Source organism: Procambarus clarkii, chromosome 21 (genome assembly GCF_040958095.1).
Source record: "Procambarus clarkii isolate CNS0578487 chromosome 21, FALCON_Pclarkii_2.0, whole genome shotgun sequence".
Taxonomy (NCBI): Eukaryota; Metazoa; Arthropoda; class Malacostraca; order Decapoda; family Cambaridae; genus Procambarus; species Procambarus clarkii.
Window position 1 is genome coordinate 44,500,397 of NC_091170.1, and position 11,530 is coordinate 44,511,926.

Below are 11,530 nucleotides of genomic sequence, written 5' to 3' on the forward strand. Positions count from 1 at the left end.
ATTTGGTGAATGAAATCATTCCTACATATTTTACCAGCTAAGGCTAGGGAGAGACTTAGTGTTGGATCAACTACATTTTTTGCCTGTGGTAGTATGGTTGCTCGGGGATGCGCCTGGTTGATCAGACCGTCAACCAGGAGGTCAGGTCAGAGGGACATTGACCGCCAGACAGTGATCCTGGCAACCACATCAAACTAAGATACTATCAATACTGTCCTTGAGGCTGTAAGCTTGAGGCTGCTGTGAGTGGTTCTCTCACAGGGTGGGTGGTTCACTCACAGGGTGAGTGGTTCACTCATAGGGTGGGTGGTCCACTCACAGGGTGGGTGGTCCACTCACAGGGGTGGGTGGTCCACTCACAGGGGTGGGTGGTTCACTCACAGGGTGGGTGGTTCACTCACAGGGGTGGGTGGTTCACTCACAGGGGTGGGTGGTTCACTCACAGGGTGGGTGGTCCACTCACAGGGTGGGTGGTCCACTCACAGGGGTGGGTGGTTCACTCACAGGGGTGGGTGGTTCACTCACAGGGGTGGGTGGTTCACTCACAGGGTGGGTGGTCCACTCACAGGGTGGGTGGTCCACTCACAGGGTGGGTGGTCCACTCACAGGGTGGGTGGTTCACTCACAGGGTGGGTGGTTCACTCACAGGGTGGGTGGTTCACTCACAGGGTGGGTGGTCCACCCCATCACAGGGTGGGTGGTTCACTCATAGGGTGGGTGGTTCACTCACAGGGTGGGTGGTTCACTCACAGGGGTGGGTGAACCACTCACAGGGTGGGTGGTTCACTCACAGGGTGGGTGGTTCACTCACAGGGGTGGGTGAACCACTCACAGGGTGGGTGGTTCACTCACAGGGGTGGGTGGTTCACTCACAGGGGTGGGTGGTTCACTCACAGGGTGGGTGGTTCACTCACAGGGTGGGTGGTCCACTCACAGGGTGGGTGGTCCACTCACAGGGTGGGTGGTTCACTCACAGGGTGGGTGGTTCACTCACAGGGTGGGTGGTTCACTCACAGGGTGGGTGGTCCACTCACAGGGTGGGTGGTTCACTCACAGGGTGGGTGGTTCACTCACAGGGGTGGGTGAACCACTCACAGGGTGGGTGGTTCACTCACAGGGTGGGTGGTTCACTCACAGGGTGGGTGGTTCACTCACAGGGGTGGGTGAACCACTCACAGGGTGGGTGGTTCACTCACAGGGGTGGGTGGTTCACTCACAGGGGTGGGTGGTTCACTCACAGGGTGGGTGGTCCACTCACAGGGTGGGTGGTCCACTCACAGGGTGGGTGGTCCACTCACAGGGTGGGTGGTTCACTCACAGGGTGGGTGGTTCACTCACAGGGTGGGTGGTTCACTCACAGGGTGGGTGGTTCACTCACAGGGGTGGGTGAACCACTCACAGGGTGGGTGGTTCACTCACAGGGGTGGGTGGTTCACTCACAGGGGTGGGTGGTTCACTCACAGGGGTGGGTGGTTCACTCACAGGGTGGGTGGTCCACTCACAGGGTGGGTGGTCCACTCACAGGGTGGGTGGTTCACTCACAGGGTGGGTGGTTCACTCACAGGGTGGGTGGTTCACTCACAGGGTGGGTGGTCCACTCACAGGGTGGGTGGTTCACTCACAGGGTGGGTGGTTCACTCACAGGGGTGGGTGAACCACTCACAGGGTGGGTGGTTCACTCACAGGGTGGGTGGTTCACTCACAGGGTGGGTGGTTCACTCACAGGGGTGGGTGAACCACTCACAGGGTGGGTGGTTCACTCACAGGGGTGGGTGGTTCACTCACAGGGGTGGGTGGTTCACTCACAGGGTGGGTGGTCCACTCACAGGGTGGGTGGTCCACTCACAGGGTGGGTGGTCCACTCACAGGGTGGGTGGTTCACTCACAGGGTGGGTGGTCCACTCACAGGGTGGGTGGTTCACTCACAGGGTGGGTGGTTCACTCACAGGGGTGGGTGAACCACTCACAGGGTGGGTGGTTCACTCACAGGGGTGGGTGAACCACTCACAGGGTGAGTGAACCACTCACCCAACCACCCACTCGCTCATTGGGGGAAAATAAAATATTCCGTCGTCTTGTAAATGGATACAAGACGGCGAGTCTGGTGTGAGGCAGACACCAGACTAGCGCAAGCCACGCTGTTATCCGCTTCTAATGACCAAACAAGGGTTGTACAGAGCTCTGAGTGACCGTGGAGTGTACAGTGACAGCGGTGATACTGGCATGCCAGCAGTGTCCAGTGTCACTGTCGTGTTTTCACCAGTGAACGTCTACGTTTTATCTCAATGTTTTGTTTACGGAAATATTGAGGGAAGGGTTGGGGGAAACATTATGGTGCTGGGTGTTTCTAACCGCAAGTTTACCCCGGACAACAGCCTACAAAACTGTAATGCAACTGAACTTCGTACATGTACAATTTCCGACTTTGTGAAGCCGTTGATCAAAACCATAGTTACTGGAACGTATAATTGGCTTGATTTAGGTTTTGTTCGTTTATTATGCACCGCCTTACTCGTTGTTTTATTCTCGTGTTTGTTGGGCATGAAGTATTGTGCTTACTGGCGGCGTGTCTGCCGTCTCTTCCTGGGGGGGGGGGGAATAGTGTACTTCAACGACCTGGGGGGATGGGAGGGGGGGGGGTGACTTCATCACCAAGAGGGACAGCAAGGACACTTTCCTGCTCAAGGGGGGGGGGGGGGGATCACCCCTTTCCAGATTACTGTCTCCCCTTGGGGCCTGATGGCTGAGTGGACAGCGCTCGGGATTCTTAGTCCTAAGGTTCCGAGTTCGATCCCCGGCGGAGGCAGAAACAAATGGGTAGAGTTCCTTTCACCCTGATGCTCCTTTTCACCTATCAGTAAATAGGTGCCTGGGCGTTAGACAACTGCCCCGGGCTGCTTTCTGGGGGTTTGTAACAAAAAGGAGGCCTGGTCGAGGACCGGGCCGCGGGGTCGCTAAGCCCCGAAATCATCTCAAGATAACCCAAGAAGCTGATTAAAGAACAACTCAACGCTTCGACAAGAAGCAAAAGTACAATGCCTTAAGCCAGATTGATGCTCTGGTCAGAGAGCGCTCCCTTCCCCAAATTATTTCCACTGATGGCGCCTTGCACCAGTCCCATGGTGCAGCTGGAAGTGCAGCTGTTGTGACAGCGAGAGATGGCTCCGTCTCCCATGAGTGTGGAGCGCGTAGTAATAACTGGGCCTCCACTCTTCAAACAGAATTGGTTGCCATAATCCTTGCACTCGAACGAGTATATGAGTACAAAGTCGATACGTTAATTGTAAGTGACTCCTTGTCATCCTTGACTGCACTCGGCTCCCCAAGGGATAACTGTTACGTGCTTCTGTCTGAAGCTAGACATAGATATGGTGAAATAATCAATGATGGAGTCAGAGTTTGTCTCCTGTGGATTCCTTCCCGTATTGGTCTCCGGATGCATGGTAGAACTGATGGGCTAGCCAAAATATTTGCTCGTGAAGAGGGAATTGATTACCGTCTTGGATTATCTTTTCGAGGCCTTAGGGGTAGCAATATTCTGGGAACAGCAGCAAAATCAAATAGACATGAGGGAAAAAGAAATTCACACCAGTTACTCGATCTATCATCATTCTGTTATGCAGGAAGAACCGCACGTGTATGGGTCATCCAATAAGGTTAGCAGACTTCTAGATGCTAGGCTCTTCACTGCTAGGCTTAGGCTCGACTACGAATACTTCTGGGAGTTTGTATCTACTCATGTCGACTTGACTGAATGTAAACTGTCAAGGGAACTATTGTATTCTCATGCTTTGCGTCATTACATAATTGAATGCGAAAAAATCGCGGAATTCAGAGATAACACCATCAATAGTGTTCAATAAATGTGTAAGTACTTCGTTCATAATGATGTACTGCCAAGAATCTTAGCGAAGTATCCAAAATGTGCTTACTGTAGGTGCAGCCTGCACATGACTGTAAAGCTGCCGCCCAGTTGGGTGGGTGTGGAGCACATGACTGTAATGCTGCCGCCCAGTTGGGTGGGTGTGGAGCACATGACTGTAAAGCTGCCGCCCAGTTGGGTGGGTGTGGAGCACATGACTGTAAAGCTGCCGCCCAGTTGTGTGGGTGTGGAGCACATGACTGTAAAGCTGCCACCCAGTTGTGTGGGTGTGGAGCACATGACTGTAAAGCTGCCGCCCAGTTGTGTGGGTGTGGAGCACATGACTGTAAAGCTCCCGCCCAGTTGTGTGGGTGTGGAGCATATGACTGTAAAGCTGCCGCCCAGTTGGGTGGGTGTGGAGCACATGACTGTAAAGCTGCCGCCCAGTTGTGTGGGTGTGGAGCACATGACTGTAAAGCTCCCGCCCAGTTGTGTGGGTGTGGAGCACATGACTGTAAAGCTGTCGCCCAGTTGGGTGGGTGTGGAGCACATGACTGTAAAGCTGCCGCCCAGTTGGGTGGGTGTGGAGCACATGACTGTAAAGCTGCCGCCCAGTTGTGTGGGTGTGGAGCACATGACTGTAAAGCTGCCGCCCAGTTGGGTGGGTGTGGAGCACATGACTGTAAAGCTGCCGCCCAGTTGGGTGGGTGTGGAGCACATGACTGTAAAGCTGCCGCCCAGTTGTGTGGGTGTGGAGCACATGACTGTAAAGCTGCCGCCCAGTTGTGTGGGTGTGGAGCACATGACTGTAAAGCTCCCGCCCAGTTGTGTGGGTGTGGAGCATATGACTGTAAAGCTGCCGCCCAGTTGAGTGGGTGCGGAGCAAGACTAGTAACTGTGTAACTCACCATAGATGTAAACTGCCTGTATAGACTGATGTAAGCCACTTCTTGAATCACTATTAATACTATTAATAATTGTACATGTATTTGTGTCAAATAAAAAGGAAGTATAACTAGCTTAAAAAATAGTTACTAGCTTAGCTAAATGAACTATGTGGCTGAATTCCCCAACCCATTCGGGAATTGTAACCACATTCGCCTCTGTAATCCTTACCCCCACCGCCCACGGGATGTGGGTATGGGGTGCATAATAAATGACTAAACGCCTTCTGGGCAAACAGTAGCCTATCTTGAGGTTATCTTGAGATGATTTCGGGGCTTTTTAGTGTCCCCGCGGCCCGGTCCTCGACCAGGCCTCCTTCATAAGTGTTCCATGACCTCGTTGTTACCTTGCAAGATAAATTATCACACGACTTGTATATCTCTTCGATGTTTTCCCCATAGCAAGATGCAGTCTTTATTGGTGACTGTGAGGACTCAGGTGTTGTAGGTGTTCACTCATCTTGCCTCAGTGTTGTCCCCAGGCAGCAGCTAATAGGTCACGCACCAAGACTCCCGCCATCACTTGGATAAAGATCACCAACATCAACGAGAATTGAAAAATATAGATTTTTGAAAGGAAATTGTTTTAAGTTGGTGGTACACAATATTTGTTGAAGAGAATGGAGAGCACTCATGCGCGCGTTCCATTTAGACCAGAGGGACAAGTTGACGAGCACCGCTTGTGTTCTGTGCGGACTGGAGTCGTCAATAGCTGGATGCACACATAATGATACATGTGTCAGGAGTGTGGGAGAAGCGAGACCACAGGAGAAGTGTGTTTGAGTCGCTCAAACAGACACCCGCCTCATCTGGAGGTATACCAAGCGCCCTGTGGCTAATGTGAGGTCCGGGGCGGTGAGTTGAGCCCAAATGTGGAGGTTGGTGGGGACCGGTGTTCCTGTGTAGCCTAATGTGGCGTTCCTGTGTAGCCTAATGTGGTGTTCCTGTGTTGCCTAATGTGGTGTTCCTGTGTAGCCTAATGTGGTGTTCCTGTGTAGCCTAATGTGGTGTTCCTGTGTAGCCTAATGTGGCGTTCCTGTGTAGCCTAATGTGGTGTTCCTGTGTAGCCTAATGTGGTGTTCCTGTGTAGCCTAATGTGGCGTTCCTGTGTAGCCTAATGTGGCGTTCCTGTGTAGCCTAATGTGGTGTTCCTGTGTAGCCTAATGTGGTGTTCCTGTGTAGCCTAATGTGGTGTTCCTGTGTAGCCTAATGTGGCGTTCCTGTGTAGCCTAATGTGGTGTTCCTGTGTAGCCTAATGTGGCGTTCCTGTGTAGCCTAATGTGGTGTTCCTGTGTAGCCTAATGTGGTGTTCCTGTGTAGCCTAATGTAGTGTTCCTGTGTAGCCTAATGTAGTGTTCCTGTGAAGCCTAATGTGGCGTTCCTGTGTAGCCTAATGTGGTGTTCCTGTGTAGCCTAATGTGGTGTTCCTGTGTAGCCTAATGTGGTGTTCCTGTGTAGCCTAATGTGGTGTTCCTGTGTAGCCTAATGTGGTGTTCCTGTGTAGCCTAATGTGGTGTTCCTGTGTAGCCTAATGTGGTGTTCCTGTGTAGCCTAATGTGGTGTTCCTGTGTAGCCTAATGTGGCGTTCCTGTGTAGCCTAATGTGGTGTTCCTGTGTAGCCTAATGTGGTGTTCCTGTGTAGCCTAATGTGGTGTTCCTGTGTAGCCTAATGTGGTGTTCCTGTGTAGCCTAATGTGGTGTTCCTGTGTAGCCTAATGTGGCGTTCCTGTGTAGCCTAATGTGGTGTTCCTGTGTAGCCTAATGTGGTGTTCCTGTGTAGCCTAATGTGGTGTTCCTGTGTAGCCTAATGTGGTGTTCCTGTGTAGCCTAATGTGGCGTTCCTGTGTTGCCTAATGTGGCGTTCCTGTGTAGCCTAATGTGATGATTGGTGTCGTTACTAGGCTCATAATTTTCCTAATCTCGTTCCCACTGCCTTCTTTATATAGTGTGTAAACAGTACTCAAGTGCAGTGTGTAAACAGTACTCAAGTGTAGTGTGTAAACAGGATACAAGCAGTTGCCTAAGAAATATCAATTCCATCACCATGCAAGTTTTAGCTAGAGGAATGGAAGCGGCGATTGTTCTCTCTGAAAATGTGGCGAGCTACGCCATCCTTAGTGACGTGGTACACAATTTTGCGTGAGGTTCCCACATAGGTGCAGGCGTGACAGGTGAACCTGGACCGCTGCCAAGGATCCGGCTTGCCCAGGCCCACCTACCCACCCACCTGCCACCACCAGACCGCGGTCATCTTCAACCACATACTCACGTGGATGCCCGTAACATCCCCATCCACCCACATGCATACCTACACATCCCCATCCACATCCCCACACATGCACACCTGCACATCCCTATCCACACACGTAGATACCCGCATACCCGTTTTCCCATCCGCCCGGCCAAGGATAAGATATTGGCCGGCTGTGTCCGCTAATCGACTTCACTCGCGATAAGCATCGCGGCTGTTTCGAAAGTAGAAATTAGGTGTTTCCGGGGAGCGGCGGCTGAGTGGTAGCTTAGATTCTGGAAAGAGAAGTGACTGTTGTAGCGGGAAGGCGGTGAGTGTAGAGCGGACGGGAGTCGTGAATAACGGGGCGAGTGATACCTCAGGTGTGGACCAGGTATTATAGACTGTGGGTTGGTTGGTGTTGTCGTCGTCGATCCTTCTCTATGGACAACCCAACCCACAACTCGGCAGAGTGCTTATACTAGGAGATCACCCTTGGCGCTTCTGGCTCTTGGAGAGGGGCTCAACGTCACACGTTTAGGGGATGCGGCTCCAACACTTAGCCTCGTTGTCACGTGCACACACCCACTCGAGCCGCTGTGACTCCCCACGCTCTCCTTAGGTGATATGATCTCCTCGATCCCCCTTTGACTTATTAATATTACCTTCTACCCTGTCCACAGCAGTGGTTCTTGGTTCTTTCTCTCTTTCTCTCTCCTTCTTTACTACCTCCTGGGAAGCCTCACTAGGACAAGGGCAAACACCAGCAAATTGTGACACATTTACTGAACAAAGCACATACACGATACATACACACATATAATAATAATGAATCCTATACTCTATAATATCACAATCAGGTTGCACTCCAATACCATCAGAACTCTATTATCAGCTTATCAAGTGGTATCCTATCTCCTGGTTCACCACCTGATACTATTAACCTCCTCAAGTTGGTCAAGCCTACACACTGTTGCACCATCAGCAAGATAACATATATATATAGAAAACCAGCATTTGAATGCAATAACATATACCAGTATAAATGTTCATTGATACTTCAATATAAAAAACTCCTTGACATAAGGATGCCAACAGTCACTCACCTCTCACTGCGTCTTGCACGCTAATGACAACCAAACACTATCAACTCCCTACTAGTAATCCACCAGAACTTCCCCTTCCACCTCTGGAAGTTCACTACCCTATTTCTTTAGGTTCTTCCGGGCTTCACTACCAGGATCCTCTGCAGCTCCTCCAGGCTGCTATCATGAAGTTTCCTTGAGCAACTACGGTGCTTCACCCTTCTGCTAGGCTCCTCCACAGCTCTCTTGGCTGCTACACCATGAAGTTTCCTCGAGTAACTATGGTGCTTCACCACCTCTACAGAAGCACGTGACACTCCTCTTCACTGCTGCTTCTCCTCACAGCTCGAGGTCCTCTGCTCCACTACCTTGGAGTCTCATCAGCTACTTCATCTGCTGGCTTCGAAGTTCTCAGCAACTTCTTCCCCAAAAGACAAACCTGCAACCCATCGACACTCCAATAAAATGTTCCCCTTTAACACATAAACAAAAAATATTCACACAATATGTTTGCCTCAAACCTCTATCTGTTCTCTACATACAGTGAGAGTGGACTCCCCCGTTTTGGGCGGGTCCATACTCCACCTCGCCTGGTGGCGGTCCTCACTCGCTGGGAGGGTCTTCCTCCATCCGGAGCCGGGCTCCCTCAGTCGTCCGTCAGAGCTCAGAGTGGACGGACGTCGCTCCGTGCTCCTCCCTCTTCACTCTCCTATCTCAGGCCTTCTGCCTTATTAAAACATGTCTAACCTATAAATAAACATTGCTACTGTCGCTGGGCACACGACCAACTACAAGCGATCACTATGAACTGGCGTACATTGTGCTTACCACAGATTAACTGATCGAGGGCGCTTTCCCTCTGACGGCGTCTGGTCAGGGCGCTCCACACAGCCCACAATAATGCTTCTGGGCGATTTAATATCTGCTCGTCGACCAGGACTTGAGACCACAACGTTCCCAGCTCGGTTCCACAGCTGGCACGTCTACACACTTCTCTTCTCTTAGAGATATATCACTAGGGGTTCCCTTCTGACGGGAGCTCAACGGAGCGCGGCTTCCCCCTGCGATGTCTGGCACTCAAGTGAGGTCAAGGTCCTCCGGAAGCGAGCCTCACGCCTCCAGCAAAATGTCCACATCTCCTAGCCAGTCATTTATCTATTTCCTTACTTACTGCCCATAATCTTAAATTGTTTTACATATCCAACCAGCCATTTTTTCATATGGGTTATCACCTCAATATTTGCTAGACCTTCTAGTTAGGTCAGGCTTGCTGAATAACTCTCAAGAAGGGAGACTCGTTTCTCCTGCAGGCTGAGATCATAACACTCCCCTCCCCTTATTTTTGAGAGTTATTCCAGTGGCAAAGCTCGGGATAATACATCCGCCACCACACTGTCTCGTTCTTCAACCGATTGGTTCGAACGGTTGATCTGCTTACGTACTCCCTTAAGAGTCTGCAATTAGTTCGTTGCTCTTTGCAACATCTGGCTCACAACTCGCCAGAAACATGATCTTCTCATAAACGATTTGACCTCTCTGACACCTCTTGGCTAGGCTGTCCACCTTGGACGCCTGCAATCCATTGGTCCACTCTACTTACTGTCTCCACCCTCCGTTTCCTCGTCTTCTTCTCTTCTCGTCCAGAGTCAGACATCTACTGTCTGTACCTCCTCTGTCGTCTTCATACTTCCATCTACTGCCATTATACTTTCGTCTCCTGTCATCATACTTCACTCCCTCGTCTTCACCGACGATCCTCCCTTTCGTCTCCTCATTTATCCAAGACATCGTCCTGTTTGACTTCCATCGAGTCCTCGGCTTTCTTCTATTCATCCCTGCTTGTATCATCATCCTCTTCCCACACTTTTCACTTCTATACCACTCCATTTCTTCTCCTTCGACTCTTCTTCGTTCCCTAAAAGTTTCTTCGGGCACTATATTACATCCAACAGCACTCGACCATACATGTCGCTTTGCCTCTCCCAAAGTGCTCGTAAGCATCTCTCCACACATACTGTCTCTTCTCCTCTCATTTTCTCGGCTATCACTCTTCTTCACTATCTCTCCTCCACGTTTTCTGTGAAACATGTCAACTCTTGACATCTCAAACAACTTAACTCCACTATCCCTATGCCTCTGTGCTCGTGGACCACTTGACGCTCTACTTCCGTCCTCAGTCTGTCCACCTCTTTCCTCATTCCTACTCAGCACAGTTGCATTCACCTTCCGACCCTTAATTTCATCAGTCTGGGCTCTACTCAGGTCTGCTCTCTTCACATGATTCTTCTTCGGCTGGGTCATCCTCACTTTCGACCTCACCGAGACTCCATTTGCCTGGGCTGGACCTTCATCAAACAGCCATGCTATATCTACATCAATATCTTCCACTGGCTGAATCGACACTGTCTCACCTTCTCCAGTGTCTTCCTCGTCGGCCACTTCTGCCTTCGTCACTACCGAGACAGGGTACTCAATGGCTTGGCGGTCTCCTGACTCATTTCCTCGGATGTCAGTCAGGTTCACACTCTCAGGTGTCCCACCCGTGCAGTGGCCTTCTGGGCACTCCTCTGGCACAGTCTCCGCTATGACTCTTGGCAACACCTTTGTCCCGCACAAGTCATTCCCCAAGATCACTTGGACTCCTGGAATAGGTATGTCGGGGCACACTCCCAACACCACCTCTGCCGACACATATTCCGACCTTAGCTGGACAGTACAAACGGGCATGTCACTTCCAGACAACAACCCATATACCCTCATCTTACTCCTGCCAGCTAACCGTCGATCATTCCCAATCAGGCTTCTCGTAATCAAGCTCTGATTAGCTCCGGTATCTCTTAAGATACCAACTTCTACCTCAGGTTGGCCTCTTATACTGATCCAACCTTTACTCATGAATGGCCTATACCTCTCGTTCACTAAGTTCACCTTCTGTGGTTTGTCTCGGAACACATTAGTATATTTACTTCGGGGGTCACACATGGCCAGGGTCACAACTCTCTTGCCCTGCCGACAATCTCGCATCACGTGACCCAATCCGTTACAATTGTAACATCTCATCTGGGAAAAGTCTCTTCTATATGTACCAGAGTAGCTCTGACTCTGCCCACTCGTATTGGAGTTCCTCGGGCCAGACGTACTACTCGCACTCTGTGGAGCTTTACTGGACCCTTGATTTCCAGGATAACGATTAGTTTCTCGTTTAGCTCCTCCATCCTCACTTTCAGACGAAGTACGCGACCTACTCTTCTGAGTTTTAGGGTACTTACTTTTATCTGCCCATTTATCAAAATTTTTCTCACCCCAGACTCCTCTGGGTCTCTCATAATTTCTTCCTCCCCAGACTCCATTGGATCTGCCATTGCTGCGTCTCGCCTCGCTTCTCACTCTGTTCTCCCTTAAGCTCTTA

At 50.8% G+C, this 11,530-nt stretch overlaps 1 protein-coding gene and 1 long non-coding RNA gene across 2 annotated transcripts in view; one reads left to right on the top strand and one right to left on the bottom strand.

The window, feature by feature from the left end:
- Positions 1 to 11,530, top strand: part of DIP2 (disco-interacting protein 2) — a 786,376-nt gene that overhangs the window by 563,260 nt on the left and 211,586 nt on the right. The window lies entirely within an intron of this gene.
- LOC138366967 (uncharacterized) lies at positions 7,806 to 9,075 on the bottom strand. Its single transcript, XR_011229273.1, has 2 exons — positions 8,950 to 9,075; positions 7,806 to 8,560 (listed from the first exon to the last, which is right to left on the bottom strand). It is a non-coding gene; the product is annotated as an uncharacterized lncRNA (long non-coding RNA).